The 24,605-nt window shown below is 32.9% G+C and overlaps 1 pseudogene; it reads right to left on the bottom strand.

Moving 5' to 3' along the window:
- Positions 1–7,825, bottom strand: part of LOC149578064 (DNA (cytosine-5)-methyltransferase 1B pseudogene) — a 116,425-nt pseudogene extending 108,600 nt beyond the window's left edge.
- Between the last annotated feature and the right edge of the window lie 16,780 nt (positions 7,826–24,605).

The raw sequence follows: 24,605 nt of genomic DNA, 5'->3' as shown, positions 1-24,605 counted from the left end.
CTTAGTTCATGTCAGACAAGTAACATATGCCAAGCACAACAAATAAATTAGAGCATTTAAAGTAAACAGTGAGTGTTGAGTAGATAGTAGGTGCCAAGTGATTCAAGAGTCAAGAAGGCAGTGTATGTCAATTCATTAGATGTTGAGTGATAGTATTCAAGTCATAGTTGATGTTGAACATCAAGAACTTTAGATGTTGAGGAACATAATTTTGATATAGTTATTTGTATTGGCATAAACTACTATTTAAACCTTTTTTTTCTTAACTTAAGGATTGAATTATGAAATACTTTTTTGATAAGGACAAATCTTAATTGGGAATCCCAATGTATTACATGCACCCAATCAAATAAATGGAAGGTTTAAGAAGCAATATGGATGAATCATAGCCATTGATTCATACCTAACCGTAAGTTATCTAGGTCTTCTTAAGGAGAACAAACCCTAAACTTATTATGAGTGGAGAGGGAATGAATGAATGATCAAGGAGAGTTTTGCATGTGCAAACTAGGACATTCATGGTGACCAAGGTATTATGATCTAAATTGCATTGTAGAATTAGTTAAAGGAGAATAAAGGAAGGAAATAGTGAACAACAGAGAGACATCTAATCAAGAAGGATCAAGTATACATCAGTATAGAGTTAATATGTCATGAATAAATAAAATGTTTATCACAGGATCATTGTTGAGACATTCTAATATGTGAATCAGTTAAATCTCTCAATAGAGTAGTCCTAACAAGCTATATTAAAATCCTCTAACAACATGCTTACTTAATTGTGAGTTAATATCCTTTAATCAGGCACACTTCTAATAGGGTAAGACCTAATAGTCTTTGTAAGCTTTTAACAAGGCAAACCTTTCACAAGGTAGATCATGTTTCATGATCAAACATTGTAACCTTTAGTGGATAAATTTTATTATTGTAATAGTGAAGATTTTTGGGTGTCATCCCCACCCCAGATTTACCTTCTCATTAGAGGTTTTCTCGGTAATCATATCTTGTGTCATATATGTATGAATGCTTACTTGTTTACATACTTTATATGTATATGCATTACATGGTATTTTAGTTTATTTATTGTATATCTGAGATGGACGTGTGGCGAACATTTTATGGGTTAAAGTTTAAACTACCGATTCAACCCCCCACCCCCCCCCCCCCCCCCCAAGAGTTTACCTTTTCTATTGTAATTCCAATAGAGTAGGAACTATAGTCCATCAATATAAGTACATAGAATAAAATCACTTGATCTATCATACCATATTCTATAGTCAGATGTTCCTTTCAAATAGCTAATTAATTCTAATACCAATTTTTAGAAAGGCCAAAGTTATCATTTTACCAAAATATTGATATTTCAATGCCTAATACAACCAATAGTCTTATAGAACCACAAGAGAAGGTTAAGCAATGTCATAAATCTTGAAAGGGATGCTGGCCCACCACAAAAAATCCCATTCCTAATGTCACTCATTGTGGCTTCTAGGACTAAAATCTATGACCAAGCTATGATACCAATTGTTAGAATATATAGTCCACCAATAAAACTAAGAGGGAGGGGATAATCAGTTATTCAACTATTATCTCAATTATCAACCTTATTAAATCTTAACCAAAGGAGAAATATAATCAAAAACCACAACAAGATATACATACACAATAACACCAGATATGTTACCTAGGGAAACCCTTGATCTAAGGGAAATCCCTAGTCGAAATGGTACCCACAAAATGATGTAATAATATAAATATTCATTGTTAGAGGATGGACCTTCTTAGCAATCTATGAAAAACATTTAATACATATCAGTCCCTATTAGGAGACTTTGAATCCCTATTAGGAGATTCCAACCCTATTAGGAGTTGTGCCAACCCTATTAAGAGTTGTAGAAGGTAGATGGACCCACTATCCAAATAGCTTTAGGGGAAAGACCAATGAACCCCCTATCCAAACGATCTCTATATTAATCCTTGTAGAATAATAGAATTGTATTGTATTTCTCCTTCTTCTTTCTCTCTCTTGTCAACTAGAATTCTTCTCCTTCTTATCTCGATACTAGATCACAAACTTCACATCCAATAATCCCTTGGATTGATTACTCTCTTTTACCAAACACTCTGCTCTTATTCACACTTTTTTGGAAACTTCATATTTTTATGCATTCTTACAAACAAGGAAAATACTCTCCTCTATACCAAGTCCTCAAAACAATTCCTTGAGTTAGACTTGAGGGTTTCTCGATTAATTATATTAGACCCACAATAAGATAATCAATTATTTTGTAATTACAATGACACTATCAACTCACAATATATATCTTTTCACATGCAGCATTAGATCCTTGAAGAAAAAGCTTAACAAATTTTGGAGATCAATGATGATTCATTTCAAATAAGATAGTCCTAATTTTGATGGATTACACTATGACAATTGAAAAGAGAAGACGAACACTCATCTTCTATGTATGGATCCAGGATATTGGATTTTGACAAAAGATAATAAGATAATTTTGGAGGAAGAAAAGCTTGAATAATGCAGTGAAGTAGAAAGGGATTTGTTCATCTACAATATGAGAGCTAGAGAAGCTTTACTAATAGCTCTTCATGAGAATGAATACAGTCAGGTAAATTCAATTCAAACATCTCATGATATTTGGTAAGCTTTAGAATCTATTTTTGGAGGTGATAAACATACAAAAAGAATAAGATTGAAAAGTTGGATTTGTTCATTTCAAGATGCTAAAATGATGGAAGATGAATCTATAATAAGATACATTGGTAGGATATTTGAGATTTTTGTAGGAATGAAATCATATGGTGCAACCAAGGAATAAGATGAGGTTGTATGGAAGATCTTGGAAACTTTGACACCACCATTCAAGAAAGTGGCACAGATGGTTAAACTTTTGATACCCTATACTAAGAAGTTTATCAAGGGAACCTTACTTGGAAGATTGGAAGTAATAGAAGTAGGTTTGAGATAATATGAAGATTTGACAAGAGTGGAGATAGCTTTAATTACATTAAGTGTAAGTGGTTTGAGATAATCTATCCAGAAGGAGGCTTGAGACAGTCTATCTAGAAGTGAAAGCACTCATGGAGATTTTGCTAACAATAGTAGAACAAAATTTGATGAAAATAAAAAGATTGAAGAAGCTATAGCCCTTCTTGTGAGAAGAGAATCAGATGGTAAGAATATTTTTAAATGTTGTACTTTTAATGAATTTGGTCATTACGCATCTAAATGTCTTAAAAGAGAGAGAAAGGATGTGGAAACTTTCAAGCCTAGAAGACCTAGAAATTAGTTATATGCAAACGAAGATGAGAAATCTAATGAAAAATTTTAGAGTGAAAGTGTTGATGACATAAGATTTGTAGCTATTAAAGAAGATGATCTTGACATAGAAATTAGATAGGAGAAAGCACTAGTTTCTCAAGTTGAAAAGAAATCTAATTCGATGATAGATAGTGGATGTTTTCAACACATGACTTATGATATGAACATATTTGTTAACTTCAAGAATCATAATGGAGGTATTGTTAGAGTTTATAACAATGCAGCCTATCATATTATAGGGATAGGATCTAAAGACTAGCACTAATGATGTTTACTTTGTTAATAATTTAAAGCATAACTTGTTGAGTATTGGATAGTTGGTGGATAAAGGTTACCAATTGAAATTCATAGAAAAGACTTGCATTATCAAAGATAAAGATGGTAAGCTTATAGGAACAAGTACAAGATCTAGAGGTAATACATTTCACTTGAACCCCACTAAGATGACACATTTGGTTGCAAAAGTGGATAATAGTTGGTTATAACATAGGATGTTTTGTCATATAAACTTTGATAACATTGTGAAGCTTAGAAACACATTTGCAATTAGAGATTTTCCTAAGGTAATAAAACCTACTAATATTGTTTGCAAATAATATATCTTGGCTAAGCAGAAGAAGGCGTCATTTTCTAGCAAGAAGTTCACTACTACAGAGAAGGTAGAGATTGTTCACACATATTTGAGTGGCTCTACTAGGACAAGAGCATTCTATGGAGAAAGGTATTTCATGTTTTATTCTAATGATTTCACATGTATGACGTGGGCAACATTTCTTAAGGAGAAATCCAAAGCATTTGAAAATTTTAAGATGTTCAAGAATAGATTTGAGAATGAATCTATTGTTAAGATAAAATATTTGAGATAAAATAGAGGAGGAGAATTTAACATGTTTTGTGAAGAGAATGGAATTAAGAGACAATTTTCTTCACCCAAGATCCTTGAGAAGAATGAGATTGTAAAAGGGAGAAATAGATAAGTATCAGAGGTAGCAAGAGAAATGATTTTTGAGAACTATGTATGGGTAGAAGCACAAACCTGTGTCACCCTTTTGTAAAGGAAAAGGCTAACAAAAGTATAACTATTCACCTTCAATGAAATAAAATTGGTATTATTATTTTCAATTTGAAAATAAAGTAAACTAATGAAATGTGTAGAAATGGATGAAGTTTAGTAATGTAATTTTTAATAATTATTTGGAATAAGAATTGATATATTTTCCTAATTTTATAGAAAAAAATTTAGCTGTTGAAAAATGTTGAAAATTAGCAGTCTAGTTTCCACCACAAAACTAGATAGAAATAAACTTATTTCCCTTTGATCTTAGACTATGTTAAAGAAAACATATATAACTAGAAAAATCAAAAATAAAAATCAGCTTTAGACCTATATTTTCTCTTCTGTAATTATTCAAATTTCAACTCACCTAAAATTGATAGTTTTCATCTCCCACCATATTTTTCAAAAAAAATCTATTCTAACCAGGAGAAAAACTATACATTCTAAAAGATGACTCTCTCCTCTAGAACGCCATATAATTTTTAAATTGTTTTGATATGATTTAATATTTTTCTTTCTCAAAATTGACATCATTTCAAGTTTTAAAATACGTGCTTGTAGAGTATTTTAATTATAATATACTACATCTAATTAAAACACTATAAAATATATATGAGAATATTCTTGACTCTGAGCTCTATAAAATGATGTTTATATATTATTAAAAAAATAACATAAAAAATAGTAAGAGTTATTGAAATGCCACTTTTCTGAAATAATTATATTTCTTTAGTAATTGGATACTAACTAGTATAAAAACATGTATTTAATAGACATTTACAATTGGAAAAGTGTGAGACCATATATGACTTAGCTAGAATGAATTTATCTAGATCATATGTTTGGACAAAATTGATTTTTAGATGGAAATACTCAAATTTAGTCATTTTGATAAGTTAGCCTAAAAGGTGACACAACTTTTTACTTTTAACCATATCAAAGACATTTTGGAGAAAATCACTCAATATGGCAGTGTAAACTATGAACATAGTAGATATAAAAAATGGTATGAATAAGACCCCTTATGAATTATGGTTTTGTCATTCCCCTTCAGTAAATTATTTTAGAATCTTTGGAAGCAAGTGTTACATAAAGAGAGATGATGATGGTTGTAATTTTGATCCAAGAAGTGATGAATCTATCTTTTTTGGTTATTTATTGAAAAGAAAAGATTACAGATGTTTTAGCTATAGAACTAAGACAATAGTTAAATGCACAAATGTAAAATTTCATGAAAAGTTTGGAATTAAGGAAAAGATGGTCGATTACAATTCAGATGAAAAAGAAGATAATATTGGAATTGTTAGATATAATGTAGATGTTTTTCATGAGACTAAAAATGATCTGCACAATTATGTGCAAGTTGTTGAGAAAAGAGGAGAACATAGATCTAAGCCAAGAGAAGAAGTAAGAGTTGAGTTAGAAACTCCTACCTCTAATAGGAACTTGAAAAGGAATCACCCTCCAGAGTAAATAATTAGAAGAAAAGACAAAGGAGTGAAGATAAGATCCAAAATTAATGAGGAATTATGGTTTATTTCTCAAGTTGAACCTAAGATTGCAAAGGAAGCATGTAAAGGTGATCATTGGATTCAAGCGATGATAGAAGAATTAGACTAGATTGTGAAGAATGACACATGGAAATTAGTTACTAGACCTAAGGACAAGAATTTCATTGGAACTAAATGTGTTAGACTTGTATGCAAAGGGTATTCACAACAAGACAAAATAGACTATGAAGAAACATATTCCCCTATAGCCTGAATGGAAGTAGTAAAAATATTCTTAGCTCATGCAGAAAATTAAAAGTTCAAGGTATATCAGATGGATTTTAAATCAGCCTTCCTAAATGGACAACTTGAAGAAGAAGTATACATTGAAGAGCCTGAAGGTTTCCCTCTAACAAAAGATAAAGATATGGTATGTAGATTGAAGAAATCCCTCTATGGTCTAAAGAAAGTACCTATAACCTGGTATGCAAGGTTGGAAAAGTATTTGAAAAAGATTGGATTTGCTAAAGGTATACAAGATAGTAACTTGTACTTGAAAGAAATTGAGAATGGTTTTCTAATAATAGTAATATTTGTAGATGAAATAATATATGGAATAAGGTATGCATATATTTATTAATTATTAGTTTATTAGTAGTGGGCCAACCCCCCTCGTAGGCTTTGAGACATGGTTTAACCACCTCATGTGGTTCTATAAGACTATTGGTTTTTATCAAGCAATAATAGGTTGATCTTTTGGTGCAACAAGAACCCTGTCCTTTCTAACAATTGGTATCAGAGCTTGGTCACAAGTTGAAATCCTACAAGCTACCATGAGTGACACTCAGAGGGGAATTTTTAGTAGTGGGCCAACATCCCTCATAGGGTTTGGGACATGGTTTAACTACTTCCTATGGTTCTATAAGACTATTGGTTGTATCGAGCATTGATAGGTCAATATTTTGGTACAATATAAACCCTTTCCTTTCTAACAATTAATTGTTAGAAATAGATAATATTAAGATTCGCGGTTGAATCAATATTCTATAAACTTTTTCCCACAAATGGATATCATTAATTACTTTACAATATGCATATGCAAGTAAACCAACAATGTTGAATAGTAAATAAAACCATACACAAAGAGAGCTCATAACACCAATATTTGTTAACTAGGGAAACCGTGGTTGAGGGAAAACCCTAGTGGAGATAGTACCCACAAAATGATCCATTAAACAAAAGAATCATGTTAAGGATATTGACCATGTTAGGAGTCTGTGAATAACATATAGTGTCTCGAGTCCTTGTTAAAAGACTAGTCCTTGTTAAAAGCCTCAACCCTGATAGGACTTGCTTCTACTCTATTAGGAGTTGGTAGTACAATTATAATGTATGCAAGATGAGCCCATTGCCCAAACAATGGAATATACAATTAAGTTTCCTTACAAAAGTAGATATACATACAATATTGTCTCACTTTTGTACTTCATAATTCCTCTGATCATACACTAGATCTCACATCATATAAGGCTTGCATATTACATATACATCCTTCACATTAGTTCATATGTCATCATATTTTAGACTTGGTTGCACAAGTTATAATCTTTACGTATACCTTGCCTTTTAGCAAAACTTTGTCCTTTCAGCCGTGATGCTTCCACATTCTTGGATAAATATAAAATTAACTTAGGGTTAACATCTAAAATGTTTTCCCATCATAGTTACGTAATTTTTTTTTACCAAAAAATTTCCTTAAGTCTAAATACTCAATCTTATGTCATGCTCTATTTTGTCTTGCTAATTACTTGTATTGGTATATCCTCTATAACTATAATTGTGCTATTTATACACATTTTTGCACTAGCATATGTTGTCATGACACTTCAAAATACCCTTCCTCAACTGTGCATGTGTCAGCTCTAACTCCGTCATCGATACAGATAGAATCTATCTCTGTGTTGCTAGAAATTGTCTAACATGTAGACAATTTTTTGTTTCTAATCACAGAATGAAATACCAAAATATATTTTGCCATAAATGACAACACCAAATCAACTAAATATTCAAATTAATTAATCATATTTCCAAAAAACTCCCCCTTTGGCATTGATGGCAACATATGGGAAAATTGGCTAACTCCCAAAATGTTGAACAAAATTGTGGCCTTGACAAAAATTTAAAACTTCAAAGTTTTAATCAAAAACTTGGATCATTACATTATACCATCTTTTCAAATATCACCTATTACAATGATTTGCTATAAAGATAGTTAAGCTCCCCCTTACATGCATATTCATCTTTTCCATTCCTTCTTTACATATATCATCTATAAAATTTATACAATTTTCCTTTACATTCTTCTCCCCCTTTTATATCAATGACAAAGGTATCAAAAATTATATGTATAAGATAAAATTGTGTTACCTTTATCTATTCTATCTTAAGATTCTTGATATGCAATCTACAAAATGGATTTTTGACCTCTCAAGGTGCTTTCTCTAGTTATCTTTCACTACATCTAATATGTTGAAAAGTGCACATAATGCATATGATGCCACTTCCACTATGCTCAAATCTATATAGGTGAATACAAATAGGATATCTTTGTTGTAATACACTCCTCTAATTTCCTTTGTAAAATTCTAATCTTAGAAGATAAATATTCTCTAAGGACAAAGAATCTCTTTATTACCTCCTCCTTTTCAAATTCAATGCCTCTAATAGCATTATGAGTTGCCTCTAGTTCTTCTTCAATGGCACCCATGCTCACATCTGGTTGCTACAATCTAAAAGTGAGTGTTTGAAGCTCACTCATTTTTCATTTGATCTTATCATCAAATTTTGTTAAGTAATTGTAATGCATTGTGTATTGTCCATACAATTTATTTCCTTCATCTATGTTCTTCCCTAGCTCCTTGATGCAAACATTTAAGTTCTTCAAATTATTTCTGACATGTGTGTGTATACTGTATCAAATAGTGATGCATAATGCTTAGTTTAAGCTTTCACTAAAGAAATATTAGATAGAGTAGTGAACTCCACATCAAATTTGTTCATCATTTCCTTAGCCTTCTTCTAAAAGTTTGGCTCAACAATATTTTCTTGCACTGTCTTTTGCATCCTCTCTAGAACTTCTGCCAAAGTTCTCTCTAAAGTCTTGAGAGACTTTTTCTTCTCCAATAATTTACTCAATGAAGTTATTAAACCCTTCTAGTCATCATTATCATTAGATACTATAGGTGAAGTAGTAACTATTTCTATTGGGGTAACTGCTGGAATAGGTGTAACTACTTGTATAGAAGTACTTACTAGTGCAACATTAGGTATGCCAACCTCATGTTAAAATTCTATAACCTTACCAGATTCTCTTTCCACATGTTTTAGATTACACAAAAAATATTGATTCTTACATCACAGTCTTCCAAACAATTTTTAGCTTGTCATCTTCTTCCTTTAATGCAACTTTCCTTGCCCCTTCTTGCTTCCTTCTATCTTACTTTTCTTGCTTTCTTTTTTCTTTTTTACTCTTGTCCTCAATCCTCTTCTTTTCATTTTCTTGATCTTTCCATTTTCTTTTGTCTTCTTCATTCTTACTCTTTTCTTCTTTCTCATCTTTTGTCTTCTCCTCTTCCCCATCATCCTATTCATCATTGCTAGAGTAGGAAGTGATATTGCAAACAATGTTGCTCCCATACTCTGCAAAGATATCTTCTAAGTTATCATCTACTATTATGTGAGTTTTATCTACTTTCATGGATTCAATCCCAATAATTATCTATAAAGGTGAATTAATTTTTTGAGTTTCCTCAACCTCTTCTTTGGTAACAATAGTTGTACTAGCCTAAATATACATAGGGCTTTCTCTTTTTAACATCACACTCTCCTTAGTGGCATTAGGTATAGAAGTCATGTCACTGACTATGGCTTCTCCAATCTCTTTGTTTCCTTCTTCATAGTTTCCTCCCATCAAAAAAATGTCTTCTTTTATTCCTTAGAAAGGGTTCAATTCTCTTCAATATATCTTTCAAGTCTTCATCATTATTGACTACATAGAGTTTCTTGATCATGTTTTCTCTAATTTTCTTATCTTCTCCAATCCCTCTTCATTTTCTAATTGGATTCTATCCATATTACTATAAAAACTATAAAATTTATTCAATTGAAAAAAATTGCACTTTCTAACTAGATTCTATCCTCTTTATATGCATATATTTGTTGGTTACAATAAATACGAAGAAAGTTGTAGTGTTGAAGTACTCAAAGAGGTGTGATGTAGGAGCATCTTGGGTGTAAGAGAAATCTTGCATCACCCCAAAAATATTTGTATTTTAGTCTCTTTTACTTTAATAAGGACTAGTAGATAGGTTGGTTACTATTTATGTGAACTTGTTATTTTTAGTAAGTTTGTCATATGAGCTCAGAATGTTCCCAATTTCTATAGAAAGGTTCATTTTAGAGTTGTAAGCCTACCATAAAAATCTCATTGCTCAAGCATAAGAATTAGAGAAGTTATTGCAGATTTTTGGTGAAAATTTTTGCAAAAAAATCTTTAGGCTCACCATTGGAGGCCTTAGAGTGACCATATGAGGTCTAAAAACTTGATGGAAGAGCACTAGCACCATTTCAAGCCTGTAGATCAAGAGTTGGAATTCTAAAAAGTGGTTATAATAGCCAATCAGAGAAACAGTTCATGAGTTATGACCTTTCAAAGTTGGGCTACCCAAAAGATCTAAAATAATTGTAAAAGATGTGTTTGGCTAACTCTATATGAACTGTTAGAGTCTGTTGGCCCTAGGTATTAAGTTTCAATGTCTAGAACCTTCCCAGGTGGCATAAAATTGCCAATTTAAGAAAAGCCTGAACATTATTTAGGATAGCTCCCAGTAATAGTTCATAGCTTGTCTTGCAAATTATTGTAATGAAGGTGCCCATGTGGGTTAGCATATTATGCTTTAGAATTTTGTAATTCCACATTTGTAGCACAAATAAGAAGTCCATATTTTGTTCTCACATTTGCTGATGCTTCTTTGTTTTTGTTATGACTTTATTGTTTTAAGAGAAGCACCCTTCATCAAGTGGTATCCGAGCTATTGTTCTTGAGTGTGTGGATAGATAACCAATTGTGAAGTACTTTGTATTAGGACCATGATTTTGGCTAAGTGTATAGAAAGATCATCGATTGTGAGGTAGTTTGTACTAGATTTTTAGTGGAAGCACAAAAATGCCTCCACAAAGAGAGTATGGTGGAGGAGTTTTAGGTGTTACACCTGAGGGTTTCCAAGCCCTCCAAAGGCAAATGCAAGTATTTGAAGAACAAATGTGAAGAGGAATAAATCTTCCTATGAGAGATGAAAGAAAAGATAAGGACAAAGTAGAAGAAAATGCTAGAGCAGAGGCATTTCTAAACCTAGAGGAAGAGAGGGTTTTTAGGGCCATCTCCAAGATTAGAAAAAGACCTAAGTTTGAGGTTCTCACATTTTTAGGAAATAATAACCTAGAAGAGTTGATTGATTAGATTAATGAACTAGAGGAATAATTTGAGTTTGAAGATATCAAGGATCTAGATAGGGTCAAGTTTGCGAAGGAAAAACTGAAGGGACATGGTAAGATCTAGTGGCAAGAGGTTTAGTTGGAGTGAAATAAAAAGGGAAAGGAAAAAATAGCAGATAGGATAAGATGATAGCTAAAATGAAGTGACAATTCATTCCTATGGATTCTGAGCTTGATCTATTGAAGAATATGCAAGGAATGAAGCAAGCAGGAAAATTAGTTCAAGAGTATACCGAGGAGTTCAACCAAGTTCTCATTAGAACCGACCATGAAGATGCTGATAAGGAGAAAGTCACCCATTATTTTAATGGGTTAAAGCCAAGAATTTAGAATGAGTTGAGTCTAGTTTGAATGAACAATATTGAGGAGGCATACAAGTTTTCCCTATGAGTTGAGGAGAAACTGAGCAAGAAGTTTGATAATAAAAGTAGTGGAAGAGGTCATGGTGGAAGTCTGGCAGACAATCTTATGGAATTTGTAATGATGATCAAAGAACAAGGATGAGGTTGGAAGTAGCAATCAAAACCAAAGGGAAAACAATTACAATCATTTCCATAATCATAACAATAGAGATCAAAGGGGAAGAGGCAGAGGACAAGGATCTGGAAGAGGAGGCTTCTGTGGGAAATTTTTTCACTGTGAAGAAGAAGGGCATAGAGCATTTCAATATACCTAGTGCTAAGGAAGGACAGATCCAAGAACTAAAGGCCAAGCTATAGTTACAAATGTTGATGAAGATGCTAGATCCTCACATTTTGAAGATGCTAAAAGAGGAGAAGTCCTAGTTAACCAAAGAGTCATGCTAAGTGGTGAGAGTGAACCTGATCAAAGAAGGAGTTTGTTTTGCACAAGGTGAAAATGTGAAGATAAGTGTTGTGATGTAATCATTAATAATGGAATTACTAGCAATCTAGTGTTAGAAATGATGGTCACCAAGTTGAAGCTGAAGAAACAAAAATAGTTGCTTCCATACCTTATTGCTTGGGTGTGAGATGACCACAAGGTTATGGTCAATGAGCAGTGCTTAGTGAATTTCAATATTGGAAGCTACCAAGATGAGGTACTATGTGATATCATACCTATGGACATATGTATATGTTGTTGGGTAGGCCGTGGTAGTTTGACAGGCATGTTGTACATGATGGGCAAGCAAATACCTATACTCTGACTAAGGATAGAGTGAAACATAAGTTGAAACCATTGAAGGATAAAGAAGAAAAGGTATATAGTTCTACCAAAAAAAATTTTGTTGATGGAAAAGAGTTTCTCAAAGGTATGAAGTGTGAGCATGTGTGTTTTTCTATAATTCCAAAAGATAGTAAAGAAGAAGTAGAGGAGGTACTTGCAGAAGTTGAGTTATGTTGGAAGAATTTTTTGATATTATATTAGATAATGTACCTAATGGATTTCCACCAATGAAAAATATTATTTACTAGATGAATTTGGTTCTAGGAGCCAGTTTTCCAAACAAAGTAGTGCAAAGAATGACACCAGTAGAAAGTAAAGAGTTGAATAGAAGAGTTCATGAGTTTTTGCACAAGGGGTTGATTTGAGAGAGTCTAAGTCCCGGTATCATACCAGCAGTATTAGCACCAAATAAAAATGGAGAATGGAGAATGTGCACTAATTCTCATGCTATCAAGAAGATCACAATCAAGTATAGATTTCCATTGCCAAGGATGGATGATATTATGAACTATTTGAGTGGAGCTAAGTATTTCACAAAGATAGATCTGAAGAGTGGATATCATCATATTTGTATCAAAGAAAGTGATGAGTGGAAGATTTCTTTCAAGAAAAGGGAAGTACTGCATTAGTGGTTAGTCATGCCTTTTGGGCTAACCAATGCACTGAGCACTTTCATGAGGCTCATGAATGAGGTATTGAAGGAATTTTTGGGTAAGTTTTTCATTATTTACCTAGATGATATATTGATCTTTTTTAAGACATTGGAGAAGCATTTGATCCATATTCACAAGGTGTTTGATAAGTTGAGGGAAGATAAGTTGTTGATGAACCTGAAGAAGTGCAATTTTCTAAAGAAGGAGTTGGTGTACTTGGGATTTGTTATCTTAGCAGAAGGTCTAAGAAAGAATCTCGAGAAAGTGAAGGCTATCCTTGAATGGCCTACTCCAAGGAGTATGATAGAGGTAAGATATTTTCATGGACTAGCTAAATTTTATAGAAAGTTAATAAGAAGTTCTAGCAGTATTTTTTGACCCTTAATTGAAATAATGAGAGAGGATAGGAAAGAGTTTGAGTGGACTATAGGAGCAAGTAAGAGTTTTAATTTGTTGAAACAAAAAGTTATTGAGTAGTCTATTTTAGTACTTCCTAATTTTAACAAGGTGTTTCAAGTAGATTGTGATGCTAGTGGTATTGCAATAGGAGCTATTTTGAGCCAAGAAGATAGACCTGTTGCTTACTTCAGTGTAGGGTATAATTTAGTGGCTAATATTCGTAAATTGGCTAATTTTAGAATTTTTTGGCTAGTAATTTGGCTAATAATTTAAGATTTGATACAACCTAAATTGCCATAGTTTTATAAAATTCAGTTCTAGAATATTTAAAATTGCTCAATAATTTATTTTATTGAAAAATTTAAACTCAAATATTTGCCACAATATTCGTTACATGAATAGATTTGAGCTACCTAAATATAATATATTATTGGAGAAATTAAATTGAACTAACCAATAATTATCATAATTATAAGTTAATTTAGGGATATATCACCAATATTTTTTATTCACTATTGATTTAAAGTATATGGAACGATTCTCATAACATTCCACAAGGTAAAATAATGTTCAATTTTGATTTGTAATATTCCATGGTGATTAATGAACTTCCTATTATTATTGAGATTTGTCAATATTTTATACAAAAAAAAATTATGATTCAAAAATAATCGCCAAAATTAATCATATTTATAATAAAAAATTGAGACTTTCGCCAATATAAATAAAATTTTTTTTTCAAAATAATGAAAGATTCGCCAATATTTTATATCTTTTTTTGGAGGCAGTTTTCTTAAAGTTTACCCTACTTCAGTGAGAAGTTGAATGATGAAAAAAGAAAATATTATGTTTATGATCAAGAATTTTATGATATAGTTCAAGCATTGAAGAATTGGAGACACTATCTTCTTCCTAAGGAGTTTGTTTTGTAAACTGATCATCAAGCTTTGCAATACTTGAATAGTCAAGGAAAATTGAACCAAAGGCATTTAATGTGGGTTGAGTTTTTGTAGATTTATACATTTTTTTTGAAACACATGAGTGGGAAGTCTAACAAAGTTATAGATGCTCTTAGTAGAAGACAACTTTTCCTAACAGAAATGTAGATAGAAGTGGTTGGGTTCAAGGACCTGAGTAATTTGTATCTAGATGATCCTAACTTTGGTGAAATGTGGAAGGCTTGTATAGAACCTATTACACTTGATAGGAAAAGGTAGCTAGATTTCATGATCCAAGATAGTATGTTGTTCAAAGGAAGCCAATTGTACATTCCTAGAAGTTCAATGAGAGAGAATCTCATCAAGGAGAAGCATAGTGGAGGATTGGATGGACATTTTGGTAGGGATAAAACCATAGATTTGGTTGCTAAGAATAATTATTGGCCATAGTTGCATCAAGATGTGAAAAAGTTTGTACAGAGTTACAAAGTATGTCAGATGGTGAAAGGAGTGAAGTAGAATATAGGATTGTATTAGTCATTACTTCTACCATAGAAGTCATGGGAGGATGTCAGCATGGATTTTTTTCTTAGATTATCGAGGAATCAGTGTGGGTATGATTCTATTTTTTTGGTGGTTGACAAGTTTTCAAAGATGGCACATTTTATTTCTTGCAAGAAGACTAGTGATATTGTTCATGTAGCAGAATTGTTTTTCAAAGAAGTGGTGCGACTAGATGGCCTGCCAAAGAGTATAGTTTTAGATTGAGATACCAAATTTTGTTGGGTATTACTGGTGTACATTGTGGAAGAAATTAAAGAAAGATTTGAATTTTATTTCATCACATCATCCACAAACTGATGGACATCTAGAAGTTGTGAATCACTGTTTGGGAAACTTGCTGAGATGTTTGGTTGGAGACAAGCCAAAAGGATGGGATCTGATTTTACCATATCCTACTTATCAATTGTTAAGCTTGAGGAGCTTTCAAATGAATGGTTCATAAGGCACAACACTTGGTGAATGTTTTTCAAATGGGGTTGCAAGTTTTGGGTTTAACAATGGAGGAAACTTTGTAGTTAAGTGCGCTCATGCTGGAGTAGTACTGGGATGGGTGACCTCCCAGGAAGTCCTGGTGCTTCACTCGTGTGAGCATTACCTAGATCTAATGAGTGCTAAGCGTTCTATTTATTCTCATGAGAGATGGATTCATGTTGAATCACTACTCATGAAACATGGGTCAATGAGTTTGACTCAAAAATCACAAAGTTAAATCTTGATAGCAATATCACAATTTGACTTGCTATGGAAATTATCTCCTACTTATCAATTGATGAGCTTAAGGGGCTTTCAAATGAATGGTTCACAAGGCACAACACTTAGTTAAGGTTTTGCAAATGGGGTTGCAAGATTTTGGTTTAACAATGGAGGAAACTTCGTAGTTAAGTACGCTCGGGCTAGAGTAGTACTGGGATGGTTGACCTCTTGGGAAGTCTCGGTGGTTCACCCTTATGAGCATCACCTAGATCCAATGAGTACTAAGTGTTCCATTTATTCTCATGAGAGATGGATTCATGTTGAATCACTACTCATGAAACATGGGTCAATGAGTTTGACTCAAATATCACACTATTAAATCCTAATAGCAATATCACAATTTGACTTCTTGTGGAAATTATCTCCTACTTATCAATTGATGAGCTTAAGGGGCATTCAAATGAATGGGTCATAAGGAAAAACGCTTGGTGAAGGTTTTGCAAATGGGGTTACAAGCTTTGGGTTTAAGAATGGAGGAAACTTCGTAGTTAAGTGCACTCAGGCTGGAGTAGTACTGAGATGGATGACCTCCTAGAAAGTCTCGGTGCTTCACCCCTTCTAGCATCACCTAGATCCAATGACTACTAAGTGTTCCATTTATTCTCATGAGAGATGGATTCATGTTTAATCACTACTCATGAAACATGGGTCAATGAGTTTGACTCAAAAATCACAAAGTTAAATCTTGATAGCAATATCACAATTTGACTTGCTATGGAAATTATCTCCTACTTATCAATTGATGAGCTTAAGGGGCTTTCAAATGAATGTTTCACAAGGCACAACACTTAGTTAAGGTTTTGCAAATGGGGTTGCAAGATTTTGGTTTAACAATGGAGGAAACTCCGTAGTTAAGTACGCTCGGGCTAGAGTAGTACTGGGATGGTTGACCTCTTGGGAAGTCTCGGTGGTTCACCCTTATGAGCATCACCTAGATCCAATGAGTACTAAGTGTTCCATTTATTCTCATGAGAGATGGATTCATGTTGAATCACTACTCATGAAACATGGGTCAATGAGTTTGACTCAATTATCACACTATTAAATCCTAATAGCAATATCACAATTTGACTTCTTGTGGAAATTATCTCCTACTTATCAATTGATGAGCTTAAGGGGCATTCAAATGAATGGGTCATAAGGAAAAATTCTTGGTGAAGGTTTTGCAAATGGGGTTACAAGCTTTGGGTTTAAGAATGGAGGAAACTTCGTAGTTAAGTGCACTCAGGCTGGAGTAGTACTGAGATGGATGACCTCCTAGAAAGTCTCGGTGCTTCACCCCTTCTAGCATCACCTAGATCCAATGACTACTAAGTGTTCCATTTATTCTCATGAGAGATGGATTCATGTTGAATCACTACTCATGAAACATGGGTCAATGAGTTTGACTCAAAAATCACAAAGTTAAATCTTGATAGCAATATCACAATTTGACTTGCTATGGAAATTATCTCCTACTTATCAATTGATGAGCTTAAGGGGCTTTCAAATGAATGGTTCACAAAGCACAACACTTATTTAAGGTTTTTCAAATGGGGTTGCAAGATTTGGGTTTAACAATGGAGGAAACTTCGTAGTTAAGTACGCTCGAGCTAGAGTAGTACTGGGATGGTTGACCTCCTAGGAAGTCTCGGTGGTTCACCCCTATGAGCATCACCTAGATCCAATGAGTGCTAGGTGTTCCATTTATTCTCATGAGAGATGGATTCATGTTGAATCACTACTCATGAAACATGGGTCAATGAGTTTGACTCAAATATCACACTATTAAATCCTAATAGCAATATCACAATTTGACTTTTTGTGGAAATTATCTCCTACTTATCAATTGATGAGCTTAAGGGGCATTCAAATGAATGGGTTATAAGGAACAACACTTGGTGAAGGTTTTTCAAATGGGGTTACAAGCTTTGGGTTTAACAATGGAGGAAACTTCGTAGTTAAGTGCACTTAGGCTAGAGTAGTACTGAGATGGATGACCTCCTAGAAAGTCTCGGTGCTCCACCCCTTCTAGCATCACCTAGATCCAATGATTGCTAATTGTTCCATTTATTCTTATGAGAGATGGATTCATGTTGAATCACTACTCATGAAACATGGGTCAATGAGTTTAACTCAAAAATCACATATTTAAATCTTGATAGCAATATCACAATTTGACTTGCTATGGAAATTATCTCCTTATCAATTGATGAGCTTAAGGGGCTTTCAAATTAATGGTTCATAAGGCACAACACTTGGTGAAGGTTTGCAAATGGGGTTGCAAGCTTTGGGTTTAACAATGGAGGAAACTGTATAGTTAAGCACGCTTAGGCTGGAGTAGTACTAGGATGGGTGACCTCCCGGGAAGTCTCGGTGCTTCACCCCTCTGAGAACCACCTAGATCCAATGATTGCTAAATGCTCCATTTATTCTCATAAGAGATGGATTCATGTTGAATCACTACTCATGAAACATGGGTCAATGAGTTTGACTCAAAAATCACACAATTAAATCCTAATAGCAATATCATAATTTGACTTGCTGTGGAAATTATCTCCTACTTATCAATATGTAGAATTTTCATATAATAATTATGTCAACAAGAGTACTGGTAAATCACCATTCTAGATTTTATATGAGAGTAATTCCAAAAATTCTTCTGAATTGAGGTAGTTTGATAAAGGAGAGATAAGTAGTGCTAAAGCAAAACCTTTTGTTGAACACTGGAAGAACATCCATAAGGAGGTGAGGAAGCACATCATAAAGATGTGAAAAGGAGGTATAAGGAATTTTTAGATTGGAGATGACATCATGGTACATTTGAGGAAGGAGCATTTTCTAGTGGGTACATATAATAAGCTGAAGATGAAGAAGATTGGCCTATGCAAGATAATGAAAAAGCATGATTCTAGAAATGCTTATGAAGTAGAGTTTCCTGTTGAATTGAATAATTCACCAGTATTTAATATTTCATATTTGATAGAGTACTATGAAGGAGGTGATGGAGATGAAGTTGTAGAAGCACAGTGGAGTATTCCAGCAACTTTCAGCTTCAAAGGAGATTGAAGAGATACTGATCAGTTGTGTTGGCAAAAGTACAAGGAACAAAACTTATGAGGAATACCTAGTCAAATGCAAAGGGAGGCCAATAGAAGATTCATCATGGCTAACAAAAGAGGAGGTTAACAGTCTTGGTTTTCTTATGAACATCTAAGATTTGACCGAGTCACTTCTCAAATTACCCCAGCTTTCTAATGCAGGAGCATCTTGGTTGTAAGAGAAATCTTGCATCACCCCCAAAAATATTTGTATTTTAGTCTTTTCTATTTTAATAAGGACTAGTAGATAGGGTGGTTACTATTTACGGGAACTTTCTATTTTTAGTAAGTTTATCATATGAGCTCAGAATGTTCTCATTTTCTATAGGAAGGTTCATTTTAGAGTTGTAAGCCTACCATAAAAATCGCATTTCTCAAGCATAAGTATCAGAGAAGTTATTGTAGATTTTTGGTGGAAACATTGTAGAAAAATCTTCAAGCTCACTATTGGAGGCCTTAAAGTGCCTAGATGAGGTCTAAAAACTTGACGAAAGGGTGCTAGCATCATTTTATGCTTGTAGATCAGGAGCTGGCATTCCTGAAAAGTGGTTAGAATAGCCAATCAGAGCAATGGTTCATGAGTTATGGCCTTTCAAAGTTGGTCTACCAAAAATATCTAAAATAATTGTCAAAGATGTATTTGGTTGACTCTATATGAATATTTATAGCTTGTCTGCACTAGGTATCAAGTTTTAATGTCTAGAAACTTCTCGAGCAACATAAAATTGCTTATTTAAGAAAGGCCCAAACATTGTCTAGGATAGCTCTGGGTGATAGTTTAGAGCTTGTCTTGTAGATTATTGTAATGAAGATGCCCATGTGAGTTAGCATATTGTACTTGAGAATTTTTTAATTCCACATTTTTTGCGCAAATAAGAAGTCCATATTTTTTTCTTGCATTGGCTATTATTTCTTTGTTTCTATTATGAGTTTATGGTTTTGATGGGAGCACCCTTCATCAAGGTGACATCCTATGTAATCTATCAGTCCTAGACTCATGCAAATGATCCCACCACTATTGATCCATACATATCTAGTTGGACCTCTCAAAGAGGAAATGTTCTATTTTGCAAAATGGTCTTCAACTCATGTGAATGATTCCAACTAAGAGTAATGTATGATGACACTCACATAGATTTGGTTGAACCCCTAACTCTACTATTGCCTCTCATTGTCCATTCAAATTGTGATTTCATTTTGCAAAGTTATGCTTTGTGTAGCTTTATGTTACCTTCATAATTTTATTTTGTGGTGTAAGCCTTGGATTACCTTATAACCTATGTTGATCAATTTCTTACCTCCTAGCTTAGTGGAGTGGTCTGATCATGGCTCCATGTATTTGGCTGGTAAATATTTTTGAGGTATTTTTCGAGTTTTCATGGATGGAGTATATGGATCCTTGTTGAGTAGCTACTAAAGATTAATTATTAAAGTCTATGTGTCGCATCTCTTTGGAAGAAATCTATATAATATTATAATGTAAACTCTTGAAGGAAGTAAATATCATATATATATATATATATATATATATATGATATTTACTTCCTTCAAGAGTTTACATTATAATATTATATACACACACACATGAAGATATATATATATATATATATATATATATCTTCGTGTGTGTGTGTGTGTATTAGGAATTGAAAAGCTATGTAAAAGGGTAAAGGGTATGTCTAGGAGAAATAAAAGGAAATATGAACATATTGTATTATTTCAAAGGATAAATGAAGATAAATGTATGATGAACCATGTACATTCATAACTTTATCAAACAAATAATTTAAGTAATTGGTGAATAAAAGATTATTCTAGGTTTGTATGTATGTTTGATGGTTTAAATCTATTTCATATATCTTTATTTCATATCAAATAGACGTATTCAATTATATGAATTAAGGTATTAGTTTCTAATTTGTAAATGGTCATTAGGATATATTATGTATAAAATTATAAGTATACATAAAACTAATAGATGTATTAACTTAAGTAGTATGTGTTGGCAATATGACCAATCAATAAAATAAGGTGAGATATGTGGTTGTCATTTATGGCAACATATGCTTTGCAGTTTAGTTATGATTATTTGTGAAGGAAAATTGCCTAGTATTGGACAATGTTATAATAGTATGGCAAGATTTTTTGATAGCAAAATATTCCCTTAGAATATTCTCTTGTATAGTTAACCCTAGATGCATGACATCATCTTGATGATGCATACTAGTGTGCATGTCCGTACAACTAACCTAATTCAATCCATGGAGGAAATAGGGACACAATTATTTCACAGTGTAGAATAGAGCATGTTAGTAAACTATGTTGAATGACTTGAAGAATTGTTTTAATTATCAAATCTTGATGAGATGACTCTAAGGATGATATGTGAGCTGACTAAGAAAGAATTTATTAATATGATTGATATAAGTATAGAGCTTCAATTGTGAAGTTACATGCAAAAAATGTGAATGTGATATTATGAAATGTGATGCAAAATAATGTTATGTGATGATAATGTCAGATTGATATATGCGCAATCACTTAGGTTGTATGAAAAATAGACAATCAGAAGAATTGTGAAGTACAAAAAGTGATCTAGTTTTGTATGTATATCTAGGATAGTGGGCTCTCCTTGAAGAATTTGTATATGATCTACCAACTCCTAATAGGGTTGAAGCAACTCCTAATAGGGTTGAGGCTTCTAACAAGGCCTAGTCTCCTAACATGGACTCGAGACACTATACATTCTTCACAGACAACTAACAGGGTCAATATCCTTAATCAAATTCTTTATATAGTGAATCATCTTGTGGGTTTCATCCCCACTGGGCTTTTCCCTAGCCAAGGTTTCCATAGTTAACAAAATATGGTGTTATGAACTCTCTTTCTATATGGTTGTTTATATTGTTCAGCATTGTTGGTTTACTTCCTTATGCGTGTATTAAAGTAATTAATAATATTTAGTTGTGGCCAAAATGATTGAAAATACTGATTCAACACCACCCCCCCCCCCCCCCCCCCCCCAATATTATATATTTCTAAAAATTGGTATCAAAGCCTACTTATTTAGAACAGGCTTAACAACTTGAATAAGACGCCTATGGATATGGAACTATTGAAGAATAATCTTGAAGAAGCCCTTGAACAAATTAATCTCCTTACTAATGAAAGAGATGGCCTAAAAGACAGATATAAAGATGCAAAAGGTTGCATTGGTGAACTAAAGAACAAGATAGATGACCTAAAGAAAAAAGGACCTAGTGAAAAAAATAGTGATGATGATATTGAAGATCTAAAGAAAGAAAATGAGATCCTAAAATATGAGTTAAGGATAGTTAAAATCAAGCTAATTCTTAAGAAAAATGGAGGAAAGAATGACTCTAAAACAAAAGAAAAAAATGTAGATCTAAGATCCTGGTTAAGAAAAGTAACATATGAATTAGAATCAATCAAGGTGGAGCATGCATAATTAGACAAATACAACACTATTATGAAAGGTGAACTGGTGCAAACCAAATAGAAACTTGAGAAATTATATACTAGCAGTGAAAAGATTGAAGAACAAATATCTATATAGAGACCTAGTTATGAAAAAACTGGACTTGGATTCTTCCTCAAACAATCTGCCAAGAAATCTATTAAGAGAAAAGAATCTGATACTCCTGAAATCAAAAAGGATCTGAACATAAGAAAAATAGATGATACATCTAAAAACAAGTAGAATGTTACTCACTCTAAGAAATTTAAAGAATTTGATCAAGATGCGGATAATAAAAGAAAGGAATCTCGTGCCAGGTGTAATAAACATGAACATACTAGAGATGATTGCAAAGGTAAGTCTTTTAAACCTATTTCAATTTTTTATTATCATAATTGTCATGGATATAGACATCATGTAGTAGATTGTAAGAAACCTAAATTTGATGATGATAATGCAAATAGTAGTATGTTTAGGAAACTAACTATACAAGAAACAGAAGAAGATCTCACAAAAATGAAAGTGGAGAATGAAGACAAATTGTTTGTTACAGATGCAACAATCTTGGACACATTGCAAGGAATTGCAAAGCACTTGACAACTATAATAATGAACAAAGAAGGAATGTACATGTATGTCATTTATATGATAATTTTGGATAGACAACAAAGTTTTGTAGAATGGATAGAAGAAACCTTAATAGGAATCAAAATTACAAAAGGAACAATAGAAGAATTGATGACAATCTGAAGGAAGAAATGAAGGAGCTGACAGAAGAATTTAAGGAAAGATTTGTAAAGGAAAAAGAAACTAGAAGTTCTCATACAGTTTAGGAAGAAGTACATCCTAATGTATCAGATAAGATAGTAAAGTCACTTATTGTCTGTGACCCATCTTACCTACATTAAGCATTCTCAATAAAACAATGCATCAATTAATAACAACTGATGTTAGAGAGAATATCATAAGTTATGCAGTTAAAAATATATACTAGACATTGAGAGGAGTCTATAGAAAAGTGCACATTACTTAATATGATCAATATAAGGATATGTAAGAAGAATAATCTCTCTATTATACAAAAATAGTATATTAAACTGGTGGCGGATACACATTTAATGAAAAGTACAGATTGTGGAAGATTTAAAGGATGAAAATTGATTTATGAACATCATTTTCTTGTGCAAAATGTTAAGTGCAAGATTCAAGAGAGATTTGAAGTGTTGAAGAAGTTTGGAGATACGCGAGATCACTAATAGCTCTAAAATGCAAAATTAAGGTATTTTTTGAATTTTTTGAGAATATTTTTCAAGAATGGAAAGACAAGAAGAGTTTAATATCAGTAATCAACCTAGATATAACTTCAAGCAAAACCCATTTATTTCTCTACTTGATGACTCTATTGAAGCATTTTTGCAAGTACCAAAAAATGTTCTTCATGTTGAGGACATAAGAGGTTATATTCATTGTAAAATAGAAAGCATGGGAGATACTAAGATTCACAAGGAATTGGAGAAAATGTGCAACAATGATTTTTCATTAAAACTAGAATATGCATACCTACAACAACTTAGCCATGTTAAGTACATGTTCTACATGGACTTTGATAACCATGAATGGACAAGAATCATTCAAAGCAGAGTTCATGATGACCTTCTATGGTTGGGAGATTCTATTATATGCATCGATAATGACCTAATTCACAAGGTCACAGGTTTGAGCAATGAGGGATGCAATCCTATCAACATGAAGAATGTGTGCAAATCAATTGAAAAAAATCTCAACACAAGTTTTGATGGTAGAAACATGAAGATCAGGACCATTCAAGATGATGGAGTGAGACTTATTACTAAAATTTTGGGATATAAGTTTGACCATGGATCTAGGATAGATTCAATCCCTGCCAGATTTCTTTATGTAGCTTATGTGATGGTAGTAAAGGGTAAAAAGGTTAATCTATGTGATATTATCTAAACTTATTTGTTGGATAACATATCAAAAATCAAGAAATCTATGACTGCAATCTTTAGGGTTGAACCCCTATTGGCTCATATATTCTTCTACGCAGCAATGAAGTTCTAGATATTTCAAATTTGGATGGAAGTGAGT

This window comes from Cupressus sempervirens, chromosome 1 (assembly GCF_028749045.1).
Source record: "Cupressus sempervirens isolate cs-2001-9-10 chromosome 1, ASM2874904v1, whole genome shotgun sequence".
Taxonomy (NCBI): Eukaryota; Viridiplantae; Streptophyta; class Pinopsida; order Cupressales; family Cupressaceae; genus Cupressus; species Cupressus sempervirens.
This window is presented reverse-complemented; position numbering and strand designations above follow the sequence as displayed.